The sequence below is a fragment of the Grammomys surdaster genome, unplaced genomic scaffold (genome assembly GCF_004785775.1).
Source record: "Grammomys surdaster isolate TR1022 unplaced genomic scaffold, NIH_TR_1.0 125946, whole genome shotgun sequence".
NCBI classification, from domain to species: Eukaryota; Metazoa; Chordata; class Mammalia; order Rodentia; family Muridae; genus Grammomys; species Grammomys surdaster.
Window position 1 is genome coordinate 2,490,724 of NW_021620768.1, and position 9,940 is coordinate 2,500,663.

Sequence of the window (9,940 nt, forward strand, 5' to 3'; positions counted from 1 at the left end):
CTCTAATCACCATCATTAGGTAAAGGGGCCTGAGGAGATGGTGGCTTCCAAGACCTGAAGGTCTTGAAACTTGGGGTTCCTGGGACTGCTCCACCTGGGTGGCAGTAGACCTATGGGAGAGAGGGGCATCCCCCTGGAGGACAGAGGGGGCCAGATGTTTCCTCCTGTTCACTCACACGTGGCAGCGACACCCGCAGGCACCCGCCTCCAGCTCCGGAAACAGGAGTAAATAATACGTGGGCGGAGTCGGTGTAGTCTGACGGGAGGCTTCTGGCCCCTGACCTGACGTGCTCCTTGGAGTCAAAGGTGATACCATCCTTCTACTAAAAGGCAGCGGGATACTGAGACTGAGGCTAGTAGGCTGGGTTGGCCTCTCTCCCCGGGACAGGCACTAGCATGAAGAGCGCCTGGCATTTAGGGCATACCAATGGGACAGGGCGGGACCTGGGGGCGCCCAGGGCAAAGGGAGGGCTAGTCTGCGCCAGGCCTTGGCTCCAGCCCTTTCCGGCCCTTATTGTCCTTGGTGAGAACCGGACACTGTCCTGTTCCCACTGCTCCCTGCCTCCACAAGCTCTGCTCCCCAGGGCCTCGGGAAGGATGTTGGGAAACAAGAAAGGGCCAGAGACCCATAGAGACAGAGATGCTGAGAGACACAGAGACAGAGGCACAAAGGAAAGAGTTCTGTGAAAAGGATACACTGAAATCCAATGTGAAGTCATTGGGTGATGGGCTCTGTGGGAACTCTGGTAATGGGAAGTTGGCAGCCCTGCCTTCTTTGGGGGACTGCTGGAGTCTACAGTCCTTGACTTAGGTTACAAATAGTTCTACCTCCTAAGCAAACAATGGTCAGCGCCCTAAGGCAGACAGCCCAGGCATTTAATTGTCCCCTTTAGGTACATTTTTCTGCTTCCCTTTCAGGGAAATGGAAGTTCCTGGGGGCTCAAAGGCCAGAGCCAGGATCTGGCTCCTCAATCCACCCCTTCCAGGGCTGAGAGCCAGCTGTACATATATAAGCTGTATCATAAATGCTACTTGGTTGAGTTCCTGCAGAGGCAGAGAGAGAAACCCCTAATTGGCTATAGAGTTAGGCCTTCTCAAATACCTATAGCAAACATCTTTAGGCCACCTACTGCTGGTGAAGACTTCAAAGCGTTCCCTTAGGCTCCAAGGGACAGCCACACCCAGCTAGCCTCTTCAGCACTAGGCCTGTGCAGGGTGGACTCCTGGGCCCACAGGTCTCAGCAGCTCCGCCCTGGGATTCAGATCCTTTGCCAGCTGGAGAGAGATCCAGGTCCCTATATCTATAGAGGTTCCAGCTACACTCAGAAAAAACAGGCATGTGTCTACTTAAATTGATATTTTTCTTGCACATGTAGAGTATGTGTGTACGCACACATGTGCATATTCACAAGTATGACGATGGGTGGGTGTGCACATGTAGGCATGTAAAGTTGGAGGCCCAGAGTTGAAGTTTAGTATCTTCCTCAGCCTCTCCTTATTGAGGTAGAGTCACTGAATATGGAGTTCACAGACTCCGGTAAGTCAAGGTAGCCAGCATGTCCTGGGAATCTGTGCCTCCTGGGTGCTGGGACTACAGGGAGCTGCCGTGCCCACCTGGATTTTGGAATATGAACGCCTGTCCTCACCCAGCTCTTTCTCCTCTGACCCATCGCCTCAGCCCAACATGAGCAGTTAACATAGTATAACAGGTGTGCTAGCCACACAATCTCTATAGGAATCATAGAAATTCTGATGATAAGCTAAGGTCCTATTTTATCTCCTCAAGGTCTGTGGTAATGGAAACACCAGATTTGCTGAGCTAGTCTGTGTTTCATATATTTGAAAACTCAGAAGTAAAAGTTCAATCAATTTTATGGCAAATTCCTTCCTTCTGTTTTACTAGAATATCTGACTCTAGCTACACTGGGAGACAACAGCAGAAACTTTCAGTTGGAGGTCCCCCGGAAGCAATAATATCTAAGCCAAATGGCTTTCCTGACTGTGAGGTGGGAACCTCAAGGTTCCCAGAGAACTTCTCACACCTAAAGGAAGCTGGGAAAGAAAAGCAGAGGGGCCCTCCAGAGCAAGAGGCAGAGGTTCTGCTGTGTATTTAAGGGGAACTGGAGAACAAAAACACTGTCCCAGGATCTATAGAGAAGAGCTGCACTCTCTGTGTCTAGGTAGAGTTGCCCTGAGCACTGACCTCAAGCACTTTCAATGGATTCTGGGGCTTGGGTGTGTGCATGTGTCTGTGTGAAAAGACCAGGGTGAGGCTAGTAGGCTAAGGTACAGGGAATCCACGCCTTCCAGCCCTGTCTCTAGCCTGTGCTCCCAGCCAACGTTAGGTTTGTAGGTACTGTGAGACAGTGGGAAAGAGATGCTTCTTAGGTTTGTTATTGCTGTTTAATTTAATCTGTACAAGTGTTTGCCTCTGCGTATTTATGTATTCCATCTGTGTGCCTGTTGCCTGCAGAGGTCATAAGGGGACATTGAATCCTCTGGAACTGGAGTTACCAATTGTTGTGAACTACCTTATGGGTGCTGGAAACCTAACCCAGGTCCTCTGCAAGAGCAAAAAGTGCTCTCAACCTGAGCTGTGCCACTTTTTCCAGCCCAGGTTGCTTTCTGATAGAAAGTCTCATATATTCCAGGCTAGCCTTGAATTCCTTGTGTTGCCAAGGATGGCCAGTTTCTGACCCTCCTGCCTTCATCTTTCCAGTACTGGGATTGCAGGTGTGAACCACCGGCCTAATATTATGTGGGCCTGGGTGTGGAATCCAGGACATCCAGCACAGTAGCATGAGGTCTATCCAGTGAGCTACATCCTTGCGTCAAGAGATGCATCTTGAATTAGGCAACTCGTGGTGGCACACGCCTTTAATCCCAGCACTTGGGAGGTAGAGGCAGGTGGATTTCTGAGTTCGAGGCCAGCCTGGTCTACAGAGTGAGTTCCAGGACAGCCGGGGCTACACAGAGAAACCCTGTCTCGAAAAACAAAACAAACAAACAAAAAAAGAATTAGGCAACTCTGAGGTGTAGTTTGAACTCTGACACTGAGCAGGTGAGTGAAAGAGGCAGACTGAGTGACAGGGCAAATTAAGTGCCTTCTCCACACTTTAGACTCCTTGACCGGTAAAATGAGTCAAGTAATAGTTACCTTAGATTACAGGGGTAAGGGTTTGAATTAAATCTATGTCTGTGGGAAGTCTTATATTTAAGAAATGTTTGTTTGTATTCTTTCTTCTTTCCTTTTTTTTTTTTGGTTTTTCGAGACAGGGTATCTCTGTGTAGCCCTGGCTGTCCTAGAACTCACTCTGTAGACCAGGCTGGCCTCAAACTTAGAGATCTGGCTGCCTCTGCCTCTTGAGTTATGGAATTGTGGTGTGCACTACCAGGTCCAGCTGAGAAATGTTTGTTTCTTATATGATGATGACACCTTTTGGGGCAGGGCAGGTATTAAGGTCTCACCATGATAGACAAGTACTTTTAACACTGAGTTACAAACCCAACTCTGGAAAAATATTTTAGATTAGATTAATTTATCTTGGGGGGGGGACAGAGTGCTGAAGAGATGGCTTCATGATGGCTCAGTGGCTGAAGTACTATACTCAGGGTGAAAAGCTGGGGTTAGACTCTCAGAACCCACAGAGAATGTCAGGTGGGTGTGGGAGCCTATCTGTGGTTTCAGGCTTAGTGATTGGAGACAGGAGATTCCTAGAGCAATCTGGATGGCAAGACTCGCCATGTAAGTGAGTAAGCGGCTATCCTAGCCGTGTAAGTGAGTAAGCAATCTCTGGGTTTGAACGAGTGATGCTGCCTCAAGGAATATGTCAGAAGAGCGATCAAGTATGAGTCCTGGCATCACCATCTACACACACACACACACACACACTCACCACCACCAGCACTACCACCACCAAAACCATGCATTTACACATGTGCACCACACACACACACACACCACCACCACCAACAACAATAAAACCCATGCCATGCATTTACGCATATAACAGACACACACACACACACACACACACACACACACACACACACACACACACACACACGAAAATAGAGAAAGGAAAAAGTGAAGGAGGCCAGGGTGTAGTTCAATGGAGGACACTTACCTAGCGTACAAGAAATCCTGGGTTCAACCCCAGGTTGAAAAACCAATTAGACTGGTAGATTAATTTAATCTGGTAGTAAAGCAGATTGCTGATTATGTTGTGGGTAAGCTTCATCTGAACAGCCGAAGGGCAGATAGTTAGAACAGGAGATGGCTGTCCCTTAGTGGGAGGGGGCTGAGCAGCAACACAGCCTCTGTACTTGAACTGAAATACTGGAACTTTCCTGGGCCTCGGCCTGCTGACCCACACCCTTCAGGCTTTTTTTTTTTGGCTGATTTCATGATTGCCGAGCCAGTTCTTTAAAAGTCAGGCTACCAGTCCCCTTCCCTCTGCCATTGGCTCTGATTCGTGGGAGAACCCTGACTCATACACTGTTTTCACAAAAGGAAGGAAAGGCTAGCCTAACTGTGCGACACTACACAATCTTGGGACTGGCAGGCAGCACACTGTCAACACTCACACTTGCTGTTCCCATGCTGTGGGCTTCTGCCCCAGCTTGAACATTCTTTTTATGTCTATGAGGACACATTCATTGTCTTCAGACACATCAGAATTGGGCATCGGATCCCATCACAGATAGTTATGAGCCACCATATGGTTGCTGGGAATTGAACTCAGGACTTCAAGGAAGAGCAGCCAGTGTGCTATTAACCACTGAGCCATCTTTCCAGAACCTTGAACATTGTTTTATATTACATTTATTTATTTGTGTGTTCTGTCCAGCATGCCTGTGGAGAGTAGAGGACTAACTGTGGGAGTCAGCTCTCTCTTTCCACCATGGGTGTGGGTCCGAAGGATAGAACTCAGGGCATCGGGCTTGGGGGCAAACATCTTGACTTAATGAGCTATCTCACCAGCCCTTTCCCAGCTTTCCTAAGATACAGTCCTGCTATATAGTACTAGCTAGCTTGATGCTTGCTATCTAGCCCAGGCTGGCCTCAAACATGTGGGCATCCCTCAGCCTCAGCTTTCTATGTGATGGTATACACCAGCTCACCTGGTTTCTCTCTACTTGATATAATGAATATTTGTTTCCTTCTTGTCTCTTACAATGTCACTGTATTGAATGGAGGGACTGGTCTGTTTAATAGATCTGCTTAACAGGTAAGTCCTTGGTAATTTTTTTCCTTTTTGCAGAAGTGAAGGTTCAAACCCAGCACCTGTGGATACTAAAAGCAAGTGCTCCCTCCACCACTGACCTACACTCTGCTCAAAGCTGCTTGTTTCTTACAGCGGACTCTCACTGTGTTGTCTAGGCTAGCCAAACTCAAGTTTATGCTAGCCTCTTGCTTCAGTTCCGAGTATCTGAGAGTGGGACAGCATTGTAGTCAGCTAACCGGTGTTGTAGGTGACACAAGGTCCTTGTGCCCACAGGTGAGCAGTAGAGAAACCAGGACTGTTAAACATGAAGTACTGTCTCCTTGGGGGAGGAGAGCTATAACTGTTTTCCACATAGAAGGCTGGGAGTAGATGTAGTTAGTAGCCTGGTGATCCGTGCAGTCTGTAGGGCCAGGGTACAACCAAATCCCCAAGACTCCCCCAGAGTCTCCCTCCCTAGACCTTTATCTTTAGTTTTGTTTCTTAGTCCATAGAATCCATCCTTAGGGGAGATGTCACATATGCGTTAAAGCTTGGTGACTTCTGTGCTCTGTGTATGACAGAGACCACTTGAGATCTTCCCCTAGGCCCTTAAACTATCAAACCGTCTTTGTGGAAGAGGTCATGTGTACTTTGCAAGTATTTCAGTGTAATCATGTCTGAAGCTTCATTGTGCACATGGGATTAAGATAATTGTTACCAGGAAACTTTTTCCCCCAAATTGTACATTTAGGCATGTTTAGTCTAAAATAAATTGCCTGGTGTCAGACTTTCGAAGTTTGAACCAGCACAGGCTAACTATGTGATGTTGAACCTGATTTCCTTATTACCTCATGTAGATTGTCACTCTGCTGGCAGTGGGCATTTGCAAAGACCTCATTGGTGTTTATGACAGGATAATCAGGACAATCAGGACAGCCACCAGTAGCATACCATGGCACACTGGGCTCTTTGGTGAAACTCAGCTTCTTGCCTTGAGACAGTTTGAAAACACGAAACTCGCCGGGCGGCACACGCCTTTAATCCCAGCACTTAGGAGGCAGAGGCAGGCGGATTTCTGAGTTTGAGGCCAGCCTGGTCTACAGAGTGAGTTCCAAGACAGCCAGGGCTACACAGAGAAACCCTGTCTCGAAAAACCAAAAAAAAAAAAAAAAAAAAAAAAGAAAACACAAAACTCAGATGATCCACGTGTTTCTGCCAACTTGCTCAGGTCTACTTCTGGGACCTTCTTCCCTAAGGCTGCCATCTTTTCCTGTCTGGATGCTTTAGAGTAACTTCTCTGAAAACCCTGATTCACCTGAACCCTTTCCCTAATCAGGACTACATCTTTGATTCGTCATTTCCCAGTAAAGCCTGTCTGTAATTTTCCCAGTATGTGTTTTGTTGATTATATGTACAACTGTTCTGTTACCCCTAGGAAACTGTGGGGAACTCGAGGGCAGGGATGGACAGAGTCTGACTACCTGGAGCCTTCCTGAAGGACCCAGTAATAATCTTGGCACCCTTGGGCACCTATATGTAGGTGAACTCCTGACCAAGTCTTTACCTTCAACATAAACACATCTTTTCCACAAGGGACTGGTGACCCTAGGGCTTTGCACATGCTAAGCAAGCGCTTTACTACTGAACTATATACCTAAGCCCCAACTACCAATACCTTTTTGATTTGTTTGTTTTTATGTCTGTGCTTTGCCTGCCTGTATGTATGTGCTCTGTGTGTGTGCCTTGTGCCTGCAGAAGATAAGACACCAGATTCCCTGCAATTGTATGGTTGTGAACTCTGTGCAGGTGCTGGAAACTAAACTCTGAAAGAACAGTAGGTGCTCTTGACTACTGCCATGAGTGCTTTAAATTATTATTAAGCTGGGTGTGGTGGTGCATGCCTTTAATCTGAGCACTCCCAGGCAAAGCCTGGCAGATCTCCATGAGTTTGAGGCCAACCTGGTCTACACAGAGAGCTCTAAGACAGCCAGGAGTACATAGAGAGATCTTGTCTCCAAAAACCAGGAAAAAATAGATTTTTTTATAATTAATGCATGGTATGTACACAGCTCTCTGTGGAGATCAGAAGAGGGTTATAGATCCTGTGGGCTAGAGCTATAAGCAATTGTGAGCTGGCTGATGTAAGTGCTGGGAACTGGACTTAGGTCCTACGAAAGAGTAGTAAGTACCTCTTAACCACTGAGCCATCTCTCCAGCTCACTAACACAATACAGATACTTTTCAGGGGTCCCTAATCACCTGGTCCTGACCTGTTTTCCCAGTCTCTACTGCTGTTTCCACCCCATGAAGCATTCTTTGTCCTGGAGACAGCTACTAAGAATTACTCAGCATGAACTGTCATACCTCTGAGCCTTTGTTCAAGCTGTTCCTCAGCTTTGCACGCTGCCTCTGCACGCTGCCTCTCGACCTAGACAGCTCTTACTCATCTTTCCAGAGTCAGGTCAGGTTCTTGGGCATCCATGAAGTCTTCCTCCTAGCAATCCTGCTTTCCTTCTCTGTGTTCTGGTTAATAGTAAACTTTGCTCACTCTTCAGTGACTAGGATAAGGAGCCCCCAGGATTAGAATTTGTTTCCTTCTAAAACCTAAGAAAGAAAGGTAGAAAGTGCCAATAATCAAGTGCAGAAGTAACTTCCCTCAGACAGTTCTGAACAATAGTAGGCAGATGAAGAAGGAACTCACTCTGTAGAACAGTCTGGCCTCGAATTCACAGAGATCCATCTGCCTCTAGGATTAAAGGTGTGCATTTCTCTACATTGAGATGTTGAATTTTGATTGGACAGGTTAATTGGATGAGCCGAGGGGCTTTTGATTGCTGGATTTCAGTACTTCAGTAGCTGAACCTTGGTAGTCAGCCTCAGGAGGAGGAAGTGCCCAAATAATGGAACGGATCTTGGTGGCTAGCTTTAGGAATGTGATCTAATGGTTTTCAGTAAGGCAGAGGGAATGGGGGAGAAGGGCAAGGCCTGCCAGAGCCTCGCTTGCCACGCTCACCACGCTAGGGCTGTCTAGAGTTCCTTCACTAGGTAATTTTTTTAAGGTTTTATTTTTATTTGTATGTATGTCTGTGTCACATATGTGCAGTGCTCTGTGAGGCCAGAGGGAGGTATGGAATCCTCTGGAACTGAAGTTATAGCAAGTTGTGAAGCCTCCAGGCCTGGGAATGGAACAGAACTGAGGTCCTCTGCAAGAGCAGCTAACGCTCTAACTGCTGAACTGTCTCTAGCCTGCAGACTAGGTATTTTGGTATAAGGTATGAGGTTGAAATCTAATTTTTCTTTTAGCCAGGCGGTGGTGGCACATGCCTTTAATCCCAGCACTTGGGAGGCAGAGACAGGTGGATTTCTGAGTTCGTGGCCAGCCTGGTCTACAGAGTGAGTTCTAGGACAGCCAGGGCTACACAGAGAAACCCTGGCTCAAAAAACCAAAACAAAAAACTAACTTTTCTTTTTTAAACAGCAAACTAGTTGCAGATTCTTCTGTTTTCTGTGTTTGGTGCTGAGGAGTGAACCAGGGCCTGTCTCTTGATCCTTCCTCTGCACTCAGCCACATCTGGCCCTCCAGAGGCTCTCCCAACAATCCATCTTCCTAGAGATTCCATCTCTGATATGTGATGAATTAGGATACTGTTCATTTCATTTCCCCTCCCTTCTTAAAGATTTATTTTTATTTTATGGTTATTGATAGGTTACTTCTCAGCCAGTGAAATGAGCCGATTCCAGCCAGATTAGATTATATTAAATGCAGGTTTTTTGGAAAATTGCTCTCAGGCGAGTGAGTTCACTGGCCCCAAGGACTGAGGTCAGGCAAGTTACCATGGTGAGGTTGGGGTTGGGGAGAGAAAGGGTGCAATCAGAGAGAGAAGAAAAGGCGAAGGAGGGGGAGGAGGGAGAGGAGACCAAGATGTCTGGATTATATAGGGAAGAGCCTCTGAGGAAAGGGCAGCCCAGCTCCTGGGTTGGAAGGCAGAGTATGGCAGGTAGGGACTGAGGGATGCTGGGAGAACCTGGAGGTCAGGTCTGCTTTGATATGTAAAATATGCACCTCAGTCCCTTGTCCCAGGGTCTAAACCAGTTATGAGCCTGTTGCTTGTAGGTATGTCTGGCCACCACCTGCCTTCAGAGGCCAGAGAAGAACCTTGGGTGCTCTGCCACTGGAGTTACAGATAATTGTGAGCTGCCATGTAAGTGTTGGGAACAGAACCCTGGTCTTAACCGCTGAGCATCTCTCCAGCCCCTGTTGGTGCTCTGCATCTTTTTCAACCTCCCAGCTTCAGCCCTTCAAAAATAGAAAAGAATTTAATACTGATCAATGGCAGAAAAATACTCACTGGGAGCCTTGTGAGGCCTTGGCCTGTGGGACACCATCTGCTTAGTGGTCACACTAAGTGGTCACTGCTAAGTGGTCACCGCAGTAGGCCTTTTAATTTTACATTTTATTTTTATTTATGTGTATATATACAGACTGGATTCAAACTCATTTGTAATGACAACTTGGAATTTTGGTTTCTTTAAAATGTTTATAAGACATTGTAAGAATACCTTTTTGTTTTAATCTCAGGTGTGGGATATGGGGCTGCTTCAGCTTGTCCACAGCAGGTGATTATGTTTTGCCTCGTGCTCTAACAGGGACATGGTTTTGCCAGCTGCAGATAGTTTCTGAGATTGTGTGACATTTGGAATTCTGGGAATGTTGGAGAGTGTATTGTTGAGGT